Source organism: Mya arenaria, chromosome 9 (genome assembly GCF_026914265.1).
Source record: "Mya arenaria isolate MELC-2E11 chromosome 9, ASM2691426v1".
In the NCBI taxonomy this organism is placed as follows: Eukaryota; Metazoa; Mollusca; class Bivalvia; order Myida; family Myidae; genus Mya; species Mya arenaria.
Window position 1 is genome coordinate 66,050,450 of NC_069130.1, and position 13,222 is coordinate 66,063,671.

A 13,222-nucleotide genomic window follows, 5' to 3' on the forward strand; every position below is an offset into this window, starting at 1 on the left:
GAGACCGCAGGTGGCCTATAGCCCTGCGGTTGCAGGTGTGAAGTGTTCGTTTTTTAGCAGAGACCGCAGGTGGCCTATAGCCCTGCGGTTGCAGGCGTGAAGTGTTCGTTTTTTAGCACAGACCGCAGGTGGCCTATAGCCCTGCGGTTGCAGGCGTGAAGTGTTCGTTTTTTAGCAGTGACCGCAGGTGGCCTATAGCCCTGCGGTTGCAGGCGTGAAGTGTTCGTTTTTTAGCACAGACCGCAGGTGGCCTATAGCCCTGCGGTTGCAGGCGTGAAGTGTTCGTTTTTTAGCACAGACCGCAGGTGGCCTATAGCCCTGCGGTTGCAGGCGTGAAGTGTTCGTTTTTTAGCACAGACCGCAGGTGGCCTATAGCCCTGCGGTTGCAGGCGTGAAGTGTTCGTTTTTTAGCACAGACCGCAGGTGGCCTATAGCCCTGCGGTTGCAGGCGTGAAGTGTTCTTTTTTTAGCACAGACCGCAGGTGGCCTATAGCCCTGCGGTTGCAGGCGTGAAGTGTTCGGTTTTTAGCACAGACCGCAGGTGGCCTATAGCCCTGCGGTTGCAGGCGTGAAGTGTTCGTTTTTTAGCACAGACCGCAGGTGGCCTATAGCCCTGCGGTTGCAGGCGTGAAGTGTTCGTTTTTTAGCAGTGACCGCAGGTGGCCTATAGCCCTGCGGTTGCAGGCGTGAAGTGTTCGTTTTTTAGCACAGACCGCAGGTGGCCTATAGCCCTGCGGTTGCAGGCGTGAAGTGTTCGTTTTTTAGCACAGACCGCAGGTGGCCTATAGCCCTGCGGTTGCAGGCGTGAAGTGTTCGTTTTTTAGCACAGACCGCAGGTGGCCTATAGCCCTGCGGTTGCAGGCGTGAAGTGTTCGTTTTTTAGCACAGACCGCAGGTGGCCTATAGCCCTGCGGTTGCAGGCGTGAAGTGTTCTTTTTTTAGCACAGACCGCAGGTGGCCTATAGCCCTGCGGTTGCAGGCGTGAAGTGTTCGGTTTTTAGCACAGACCGCAGGTGGCCTATAGCCCTGCGGTTGCAGGCGTGAAGTGTTCGTTTTTTAGCACAGACCGCAGGTGGCCTATAGCCCTGCGGTTGCAGGCGTGAAGTGTTCGTTTTTTAGCACAGACCGCAGGTGGCCTATAGCCCTGCGGTTGCAGGCGTGAAGTGTTCGTTTTTTAGCACAGACCGCAGGTGGCCTATAGCCCTGCGGTTGCAGGCGTTAAGTGTTCGTTTTTTAGCACAGACCGCAGGTGGCCTATAGCCCTGCGGTTGCAGGCGTGAAGTGTTCGTTTTTTAGCAGAGACCGCAGGTGGCCTATAGCCCTGCGGTTGCAGGCGTGAAGTGTTCGTTTTTTAGCAGAGACCGCAGGTGGCCTATAGCCCTGCGGTTGCAGGCGTGAAGTGTTCGTTTTTTAGCAGAGACCGCAGGTGGCCTATAGCCCTGCGGTTGCAGGCGTGAAGTACCCACTTTTTAGCAGAGACCGCAAGTTGTCGCAGAAGTCGAATAAAATCTGAAAGATATAAATCTGAATCAAGTTTGTTTTCTGTATAAGTAAGAGAAACTTTTACCTTGACCTAACCGGCCTCTATTGACAATAAATACCCACAGAATAGATCTATTCAATTGCTTTTAATCTGGAATTAAGTTTCTATTTATTCTTGCAATGGCCTTTACCCTTACCGTTTCTTATGCAAATCCCACCTAGATCTTTACATAAGCTACATTCACACCAAGTTTTATCAATATACATCAATCCAAACTTAAGTTTATTTTCAGTTACAGTGACCTTAACAATACCTTAACAATACCAAACAGAAGGTGTAAACAGCATATGAAGATAAGTTTGATGAACAATTTTAATTCGTGTCATGTCCAGCAGTTCATATACGAAACTTGGTAACAGACAATAACCAAACACAACATTAATAAATAACTATCTGTAACAATTATTAACGTGTATACTTCCTAAATGGGACTCAAGGGCTATAATCAACCATAAATTGAGCGGATCAGGCTAGTAATAATAATAATAATAATAATAATAATAATATTCTTTATAATAATAATCATTATAATAATCATTATAATAATAATAATAATAATAATAATAATAATAATAATAATAATAATAATAATAATAATGATAATAATAATAATAATAATAATAAGAATAAAAATTTAGTGTGAAGTGTTCGTTTTTTTAGTAGAGACCGCAGGTGGCCTATAGCCCTGCGGTTGCAGGTGTGAAGTGTTCGTTTTTTAGCAGAGACCGCAGGTGGCCTATAGCCCTGCGGTTGCAGGCGTGAAGTGTTCGTTTTTTAGCACAGACCGCAGGTGGCCTATAGCCCTGCGGTTGCAGGCGTGAAGTGTTCGTTTTTTAGCACAGACCGCAGGTGGCCTATAGCCCTGCGGTTGCAGGCGTGAAGTGTTCGTTTTTTAGCACAGACCGCAGGTGGCCTATAGCCCTGCGGTTGCAGGCGTGAAGTGTTCGTTTTTTAGCAGAGACCGCAGGTGGCCTATAGCCCTGCGGTTGCAGGCGTGAAGTGTTCGTTTTTTAGCAGAGACCGCAGGTGGCCTATAGCCCTGCGGTTGCAGGCGTGAAGTGTTCGTTTTTTAGCACAGACCGCAGGTGGCCTATAGCCCTGCGGTTGCAGGCGTGAAGTGTTCGTTTTTTAGCACAGACCGCAGGTGGCCTATAGCCCTGCGGTTGCAGGCGTGAAGTGTTCGTTTTTTAGCACAGACCGCAGGTGGCCTATAGCCCTGCGGTTGCAGGCGTGAAGTGTTCGTTTTTTAGCACAGACCGCAGGTGGCCTATAGCCCTGCGGTTGCAGGCGTGAAGTGTTCGTTTTTAGCACAGACCGCAGGTGGCCTATAGCCCTGCGGTTGCAGGCGTGAAGTGTTCGTTTTTTAGCACAGACCGCAGGTGGCCTATAGCCCTGCGGTTGCAGGCGTGAAGTGTTCGTTTTTTAGCACAGACCGCAGGTGGCCTATAGCCCTGCGGTTGCAGGCGTGAAGTGTTCGTTTTTTAGCACACACCGCAGGTGGCCTATAGCCCTGCGGTTGCAGGCGTGAAGTGTTCGTTTTTTAGCACAGACCGCAGGTGGCCTATAGCCCTGCGGTTGCAGGCGTGAAGTGTTCGTTTTTTAGCACAGACCGCAGGTGGCCTATAGCCCTGCGGTTGCAGGCGTGAAGTGTTCTTTTTTTAGCACAGACCGCAGGTGGCCTATAGCCCTGCGGTTGCAGGCGTGAAGTGTTCGTTTTTTAGCACAGACCGCAGGTGGCCTATAGCCCTGCGGTTGCAGGCGTGAAGTGTTCGTTTTTTTAGCACAGACCGCAGGTGGCCTATAGCCCTGCGGTTGCAGGCGCGAAGTGTTCGTTTTTTAGCACAGACCGCAGGTGGCCTATAGCCCTGCGGTTGCAGGCGTGAAGTGTTCGTTTTTTAGCACAGACCGCAGGTGGCCTATAGCCCTGCGGTTGCAGGCGTGAAGTGTTCGTTTTTTAGCAGAGACCGCAGGTGGCCTATAGCCCTGCGGTTGCAGGCGTGAAGTGTTCGTTTTTTAGCAGAGACCGCAGGTGGCCTATAGCCCTGCGGTTGCAGGCGTGAAGTGTTCGTTTTTTAGCAGAGACCGCAGGTGGCCTATAGCCCTGCGGTTGCAGGCGTGAAGTGTTCGTTTTTTAGCAGAGACCGCAGGTGGCCTATAGCCCTGCGGTTGCAGGCGTGAAGTGTTCGTTTTTTAGCACAGACCGCAGGTGGCCTATAGCCCTGCGGTTGCAGGCGTGAAGTACCCACTTTTTAGCAGAGTTCGCAAGTTGTCGCAGAAGTCGAATAAAATCTGAAAGATATAAATCTGAATCAAGTTTTTTTTTCTGTATAAGTAAGAGAAACTTTTACCTTGACCTAACCGGCCTCTATTGACAATAAATACCCACAGAATAGATCTATTCAATTGCTTTTAATCTGGAATTAAGTTTCTATTTATTCTTGCAATGGCCTTTACCCTTACCGTTTCTTATGCAAATCCCACCTAGATCTTTACATAAGCTACATTCACACCAAGTTTTATCAATATACATCAATCCAAACTTAAGTTTATTTTCAGTTACAGTGACCTTAACAATACCTTAACAATACCAAACAGAAGGTGTAAACAGCATATGAAGATAAGTTTGATGAACAATTTTAATTCGTGTCATGTCCAGCAGTTCATATACGAAACTTGGTAACAGACAATAACCAAACACAACATTAATAAATAACTATCTGTAACAATTATTAACGTGTATACTTCCTAAATGGGACTCAAGGGCTATAATCAACCATAAATTGAGCGGATCAGGCTAGTAATAATAATATTAATAATAATAATAATAATCATTATAATAATAATCATTATAATAATAATAATAATAAAAATAATAATAATAATAATAATAATAATAATAATAATAATAATAATAATAATAATAATAATAATAATAATAATAATATAATGATAATAATAATAATAATAATAATAATAATAATAATAATAATAATAATAATAATAATAATAATAATAATAATAATAATAATGATAATAATAATAATAATAATAATAAGAATAAAAATTTAGTGTGAAGTGTTCGTTTTTTTAGCAGAGACCGCAGGTGGCCTATAGCCCTGCGGTTGCAGGTGTGAAGTGTTCGTTTTTAGCAGAGACCGCAGGTGGCCTATAGCCCTGCGGTTGCAGGCGTGAAGTGTTCGTTTTTTAGCAGAGACCGCAGGTGGCCTATAGCCCTGCGGTTGCAGGCGTGAAGTGTTCGTTTTTTTAGCAGTGACCGCAGGTGGCCTATAGCCCTGCGGTTGCAGGCGTGAAGTGTTCGTTTTTTAGCACAGACCGCAGGTGGCCTATAGCCCTGCGGTTGCAGGCGTGAAGTGTTCGTTTTTTAGCACAGACCGCAGGTGGCCTATAGCCCTGCGGTTGCAGGCGTGAAGTGTTCGTTTTTTAGCACAGACCGCAGGTGGCCTATAGCCCTGCGGTTGCAGGCGTGAAGTGTTCGTTTTTTAGCACAGACCGCAGGTGGCCTATAGCCCTGCGGTTGCAGGCGTGAAGTGTTCTTTTTTTAGCACAGACCGCAGGTGGCCTATAGCCCTGCGGTTGCAGGCGTGAAGTGTTCGGTTTTTAGCACAGACCGCAGGTGGCCTATAGCCCTGCGGTTGCAGGCGTGAAGTGTTCGTTTTTTAGCACAGACCGCAGGTGGCCTATAGCCCTGCGGTTGCAGGCGTGAAGTGTTCTTTTTTTAGCACAGACCGCAGGTGGCCTATAGCCCTGCGGTTGCAGGCGTGAAGTGTTCGTTTTTTAGCACAGACCGCAGGTGGCCTATAGCCCTGCGGTTGCAGGCGTGAAGTACCCACTTTTTAGCAGAGTTCGCAAGTTGTCGCAGAAGTCGAATAAAATCTGAAAGATATAAATCTGAATCAAGTTTGTTTTCTGTATAAGTAAGAGAAACTTTTACCTTGACCTAACCGGCCTCTATTGACAATAAATACCCACAGAATAGATCTATTCAATTGCTTTTAATCTGGAATTAAGTTTCTATTTATTCTTGCAATGGCCTTTACCCTTACCGTTTCTTATGCAAATCCCACCTAGATCTTTACATAAGCTACATTCACACCAAGTTTTATCAATATACATCAATCCAAACTTAAGTTTATTTTCAGTTACAGTGACCTTAACAATACCTTAACAATACCAAACAGAAGGTGTAAACAGCATATGAAGATAAGTTTGATGAACAATTTTAATTCGTGTCATGTCCAGCAGTTCATATACGAAACTTGGTAACAGACAATAACCAAACACAACATTAATAAATAACTATCTGTAACAATTATTAACGTGTATACTTCCTAAATGGGACTCAAGGGCTAAAATCAACCATAAATTGAGCGGATCAGGCTAGTAATAATAATAATAATAATAATAATAATCATTATAATAATAATCATTATAATAATAATAATAATAAAAATAATAATAATAATAATAATAATAATAATAATAATAATAATAATAATAATAATAATAATAATAATAATATAATGATAATAATAATAATAATAATAATAATAATAATAATAATAATAATAATAATAATAATAATAATGATAATAATAATAATAATAATAATAAGAATAAAAATTTAGTGTGAAGTGTTCGTTTTTTTAGCAGAGACCGCAGGTGGCCTATAGCCCTGCGGTTGCAGGTGTGAAGTGTTCGTTTTTTAGCAGAGACCGCAGGTGGCCTATAGCCCTGCGGTTGCAGGCGTGAAGTGTTCGTTTTTTAGCACAGACCGCAGGTGGCCTATAGCCCTGCGGTTGCAGGCGTGAAGTGTTCGTTTTTTAGCAGTGACCGCAGGTGGCCTATAGCCCTGCGGTTGCAGGCGTGAAGTGTTCGTTTTTTAGCACAGACCGCAGGTGGCCTATAGCCCTGCGGTTGCAGGCGTGAAGTGTTCGTTTTTTAGCACAGACCGCAGGTGGCCTATAGCCCTGCGGTTGCAGGCGTGAAGTGTTCGTTTTTTAGCACAGACCGCAGGTGGCCTATAGCCCTGCGGTTGCAGGCGTGAAGTGTTCGTTTTTTAGCACAGACCGCAGGTGGCCTATAGCCCTGCGGTTGCAGGCGTGAAGTGTTCTTTTTTTAGCACAGACCGCAGGTGGCCTATAGCCCTGCGGTTGCAGGCGTGAAGTGTTCGGTTTTTAGCACAGACCGCAGGTGGCCTATAGCCCTGCGGTTGCAGGCGTGAAGTGTTCGTTTTTTAGCACAGACCGCAGGTGGCCTATAGCCCTGCGGTTGCAGGCGTGAAGTGTTCTTTTTTTAGCACAGACCGCAGGTGGCCTATAGCCCTGCGGTTGCAGGCGTGAAGTGTTCGTTTTTTAGCACAGACCGCAGGTGGCCTATAGCCCTGCGGTTGCAGGCGTGAAGTGTTCGTTTTTAGCAGAGACCGCAGGTGGCCTATAGCCCTGCGGTTGCAGGCGTGAAGTGTTCGTTTTTTAGCACAGACCGCAGGTGGCCTATAGCCCTGCGGTTGCAGGCGTGAAGTGTTCGTTTTTTAGCACAGACCGCAGGTGGCCTATAGTCCTGCGGTTGCAGGCGTGAAGTGTTCGTTTTTTAGCACAGACCGCAGGTGGCCTATAGCCCTGCGGTTGCAGGCGTGAAGTGTTCGTTTTTTAGCACAGACCGCAGGTGGCCTATAGCCCTGCGGTTGCAGGCGTGAAGTGTTCGTTTTTTAGCACAGACCGCAGGTGGCCTATAGCCCTGCGGTTGCAGGCGTGAAGTGTTCGTTTTTTAGCACAGACCGCAGGTGGCCTATAGCCCTGCGGTTGCAGGCGTGAAGTGTTCGTTTTTTAGCACAGACCGCAGGTGGCCTATAGCCCTGCGGTTGCAGGCGTTAAGTGTTCGTTTTTTAGCACAGACCGCAGGTGGCCTATAGCCCTGCGGTTGCAGGCGTGAAGTGTTCGTTTTTTAGCAGAGACCGCAGGTGGCCTATAGCCCTGCGGTTGCAGGCGTGAAGTGTTCGTTTTTTAGCAGAGACCGCAGGTGGCCTATAGCCCTGCGGTTGCAGGCGTGAAGTGTTCGTTTTTTAGCAGAGACCGCAGGTGGCCTATAGCCCTGCGGTTGCAGGCGTGAAGTACCCACTTTTTAGCAGAGACCGCAAGTTGTCGCAGAAGTCGAATAAAATCTGAAAGATATAAATCTGAATCAAGTTTGTTTTCTGTATAAGTAAGAGAAACTTTTACCTTGACCTAACCGGCCTCTATTGACAATAAATACCCACAGAATAGATCTATTCAATTGCTTTTAATCTGGAATTAAGTTTCTATTTATTCTTGCAATGGCCTTTACCCTTACCGTTTCTTATGCAAATCCCACCTAGATCTTTACATAAGCTACATTCACACCAAGTTTTATCAATATACATCAATCCAAACTTAAGTTTATTTTCAGTTACAGTGACCTTAACAATACCTTAACAATACCAAACAGAAGGTGTAAACAGCATATGAAGATAAGTTTGATGAACAATTTTAATTCGTGTCATGTCCAGCAGTTCATATACGAAACTTGGTAACAGACAATAACCAAACACAACATTAATAAATAACTATCTGTAACAATTATTAACGTGTATACTTCCTAAATGGGACTCAAGGGCTATAATCAACCATAAATTGAGCGGATCAGGCTAGTAATAATAATAATAATAATAATAATAATAATATTCTTTATAATAATAATCATTATAATAATCATTATAATAATAATAATAATAATAATAATAATAATAATAATAATAATAATAATAATAATAATAATAATAATAATAATGATAATAATAATAATAATAATAATAAGAATAAAAATTTAGTGTGAAGTGTTCGTTTTTTTAGTAGAGACCGCAGGTGGCCTATAGCCCTGCGGTTGCAGGTGTGAAGTGTTCGTTTTTTTAGCAGAGACCGCAGGTGGCCTATAGCCCTGCGGTTGCAGGCGTGAAGTGTTCGTTTTTTAGCACAGACCGCAGGTGGCCTATAGCCCTGCGGTTGCAGGCGTGAAGTGTTCGTTTTTTAGCACAGACCGCAGGTGGCCTATAGCCCTGCGGTTGCAGGCGTGAAGTGTTCGTTTTTTAGCACAGACCGCAGGTGGCCTATAGCCCTGCGGTTGCAGGCGTGAAGTGTTCGTTTTTTAGCAGAGACCGCAGGTGGCCTATAGCCCTGCGGTTGCAGGCGTGAAGTGTTCGTTTTTTAGCAGAGACCGCAGGTGGCCTATAGCCCTGCGGTTGCAGGCGTGAAGTGTTCGTTTTTTAGCACAGACCGCAGGTGGCCTATAGCCCTGCGGTTGCAGGCGTGAAGTGTTCGTTTTTTAGCACAGACCGCAGGTGGCCTATAGCCCTGCGGTTGCAGGCGTGAAGTGTTCGTTTTTTAGCACAGACCGCAGGTGGCCTATAGCCCTGCGGTTGCAGGCGTGAAGTGTTCGTTTTTTAGCACAGACCGCAGGTGGCCTATAGCCCTGCGGTTGCAGGCGTGAAGTGTTCGTTTTTTTAGCACAGACCGCAGGTGGCCTATAGCCCTGCGGTTTGCAGGCGTGAAGTGTTCGTTTTTTAGCACAGACCGCAGGTGGCCTATAGCCCTGCGGTTGCAGGCGTGAAGTGTTCGTTTTTTAGCACACACCGCAGGTGGCCTATAGCCCTGCGGTTGCAGGCGTGAAGTGTTCGTTTTTTAGCACAGACCGCAGGTGGCCTATAGCCCTGCGGTTGCAGGCGTGAAGTGTTCGTTTTCTAGCACAGACCGCAGGTGGCCTATAGCCCTGCGGTTGCATGCGTGAAGTGTTCGTTTTTTAGCACAGACCGCAGGTGGCCTATAGCCCTGCGGTTGCAGGCGTGAAGAGTTCGTTTTTTAGCACAGACCGCAGGTGGCCTATAGCCCTGCGGTTGCAGGCGTGAAGTGTTCGTTTTTTAGCACAGACCGCAGGTGGCCTATAGCCCTGCGGTTGCAGGCGTGAAGTGTTCGTTTTTTCAGCACAGACCGCAGGTGGCCTATAGCCCTGCGGTTGCAGGCGTGAAGTGTTCGTTTTTTAGCACAGACCGCAGGTGGCCTATAGCCCTGCGGTTGCAGGCGTGAAGTGTTCGTTTTTTAGCACAGACCGCAGGTGGCCTATAGCCCTGCGGTTGCAGGCGTGAAGTGTTCGTTTTTTAGCACAGACCGCAGGTGGCCTATAGCCCTGCGGTTGCAGGCGTGAAGTGTTCGTTTTTTAGCACAGACCGCAGGTGGCCTATAGCCCTGCGGTTGCAGGCGTGAAGAGTTCGTTTTTTAGCACAGACCGCAGGTGGCCTATAGCCCTGCGGTTGCAGGCGTGAAGTGTTCGTTTTTTAGCACAGACCGCAGGTGGCCTATAGCCCTGCGGTTGCAGGCGTGAAGTGTTCGTTTTTCAGCACAGACCGCAGGTGGCCTATAGCCCTGCGGTTGCAGGCGTGAAGTGTTCGTTTTTTAGCACAGACCGCAGGTGGCCTATAGCCCTGCGGTTGCAGGCGTGAAGTGTTCGTTTTTTAGCACAGACCGCAGGTGGCCTATAGCCCTGCGGTTGCAGGCGTGAAGTGTTCGTTTTTTAGCACAGACCGCAGGTGGCCTATAGCCCTGCGGTTGCAGGCGTGAAGTGTTCGTTTTTTAGCACAGACCGCAGGTGGCCTATAGCCCTGCGGTTGCAGGCGTGAAGTGTTCGTTTTTAGCACAGACCGCAGGTGGCCTATAGCCCTGCGGTTGCAGGCGTGAAGTGTTCGTTTTTTTAGCACAGACCGCAGGTGGCCTATAGCCCTGCGGTTGCAGGCGTGAAGTGTTCGTTTTTTAGCACAGACCGCAGGTGGCCTATAGCCCTGCGGTTGCAGGCGTGAAGTGTTCGTTTTTTAGCACAGACCGCAGGTGGCCTATAGCCCTGCGGTTGCAGGCGTGAAGTGTTCGTTTTTTAGCACAGACCGCAGGTGGCCTATAGCCCTGCGGTTGCAGGCGTGAAGTGTTCGTTTTTTAGCAGAGACCGCAGGTGGCCTATAGCCCTGCGGTTGCAGGCGTGAAGTGTTCGTTTTTTAGCAGAGACCGCAGGTGGCCTATAGCCCTGCGGTTGCAGGCGTGAAGTGTTCGTTTTTTAGCAGAGACCGCAGGTGGCCTATACCCCTGCGGTTGCAGGCGTGAAGTGTTCGTTTTTTAGCAGAGACCGCAGGTGGCCTATAGCCCTGCGGTTGCAGGCGTGAAGTGTTCGTTTTTTAGCAGAGACCGCAGTTGGCCTATAGCCCTGCGGTTGCAAGCGTGAAGTGTTCGTTTTTTAGCAGAGACCGCAGGTGGCCTATAGCCCTGCGGTTGCAGGCGTGAAGTGTTCGTTTTTTAGCAGAGACCGCAGGTGGCCTATAGCCCTGCGGTTGCAGGCGTGAAGTGTTCGTTTTTTAGCAGAGACCGCAGGTGGCCTATAGCCCTGCGGTTGCAGGCGTGAAGTGTTCGTTTTTTAGCACAGACCGCAGTTGGCCTATAGCCCTGCGGTTGCAGGCGTGAAGTGTTCGTTTTTTAGCACAGACCGCAGGTGGCCTATAGCCCTGCGGTTGCAGGCGTGAAGTGTTCGTTTTTTAGCACAGACCGCAGGTGGCCTATAGCCCTGCGGTTGCAGGCGTGAAGTGTTCGTTTTTTAGCACAGACCGCAGGTGGCCTATAGCCCTGCGGTTGCAGGCGTGAAGTGTTCGTTTTTTAGCACAGACCGCAGGTGGACTATAGCCCTGCGGTTGCAGGCGTGAAGTGTTCGTTTTTTAGCACAGACCGCAGGTGGCCTATAGCCCTGCGGTTGCAGGCGTGAAGTGTTCGTTTTTTAGCACAGACCGCAGGTGGCCTATAGCCCTGCGGTTGCAGGCGTGAAGTGTTCGTTTTTTAGCACAGACCGCAGGTGGCCTATAGCCCTGCGGTTGCAGGCGTGAAGTGTTCGTTTTTAGCACAGACCGCAGGTGGCCTATAGCCCTGCGGTTGCAGGCGTGAAGTGTTCGTTTTTTATCACAGACCGCAGGTGGCCTATAGCCCTGCGGTTGCAGGCGTGAAGTGTTCGTTTTTTAGCAGAGACCGCAGGTGGCCTATAGCCCTGCGGTTGCAGGCGTGAAGTGTTCGTTTTTTAGCACAGACCGCAGGTGGCCTATAGCCCTGCGGTTGCAGGCGTGAAGTGTTCGTTTTTTATCACAGACCGCAGGTGGCCTATAGCCCTGCGGTTGCAGGCGTGAAGTGTTCGTTTTTTAGCAGAGACCGCAGGTGGCCTATAGCCCTGCGGTTGCAGGCGTGAAGTGTTCGTTTTTTAGCACAGACTGCAGGTGGCCTATAGCCCTGCGGTTGCAGGCGTGAAGTGTTCGTTTTTTAGCACAGACTGCAGGTGGCCTATAGCCCTGCGGTTGCAGGCGTGAAGTGTTCGTTTTTTCGCACAGACCGCAGGTGGCCTACAGCCATGCGGTTGCAGGCGTGAAGTGTTCGTTTTTTAGCACAGACCGCAGGTGGCCTATAGCCCTGCGGTTGCAGGCGTGAAGTGTTCGTTTTTTAGCACAGACCGCAGGTGGCCTATAGCCCTGCGGTTGCAGGCGTTAAGTGTTCGTTTTTTAGCACAGACCGCAGGTGGCCTATAGCCCTGCGGTTGCAGGCGTGAAGTGTTCGTTTTTAGCACAGACCGCAGGTGGCCTATAGCCCTGCGGTTGCAGGCGTGAAGTGTTCGTTTTTTAGCACAGACCGCAGGTGGCCTATAGCCCTGCGGTTGCAGGCGTGAAGTGTTCGTTTTTTAGCAGAGACCGCAGGTGGCCTATAGCCCTGCGGTTGCAGGCGTGAAGTACCCGGCTTTTAGCAGAGACCGCAGGTGGCCTATAGACCTGCGGTTGCAGGCGTGAAGTGTTCGTTTTTTAGCAGAGACCGCAGGTGGCCTATAGCCCTGCGGTTGCAGGCGTGAAGTGTTCGTTTTTTAGCAGAGACCGCAGTTGGCCTATAGCCCTGCGGTTGCAGGCGTGAAGTACCCACTTTTTAGCAGAGACCGCAAGTTGTCGCAGAAGTCGAATAAAATCTGAAAGATATAAATCTGAATCAAGTTTGTTTTCTGTATAAGTAAGAGAAACTTTTACCTTGACCTAACCGGCCTCTATTGACAATAAATACCCACAGAATATATCTATTCAATTGCTTTTAATCTGGAATTAAGTTTCTATTTATTCTTGCAATGGCCTTTACCCTTACCGTTTCTTATGCAAATCCCACCTAGATCTTTACATAAGCTACATTCACACCAAGTTTTATCAATATACATCAATCCAAACTTAAGTTTGTTTTCAGTTACAGTGACCTTAACAATACCTTAACAATACCAAACAGAAGGTGTAAACAGCATATGAAGATAAGTTTGATGAACAATTTTAATTCGTGTCATGTCCAGCAGTTCATATACGAAACTTGGTAACAGACAATAACCAAACACAACATTAATAAATAACTATCTGTAACAATTATTAACGTGTATACTTCCTAAATGGGACTCAAGGGCTATAATCAACCATAAATTGAGCGGATCAGGCTAGTAATAATAATAATAATTATAATAATAATCATTATAATAATAATCATTATAATAATAATAATTATAATAATAATCATTATAATAATAATCATTATAATAATAATAATAATAATAATA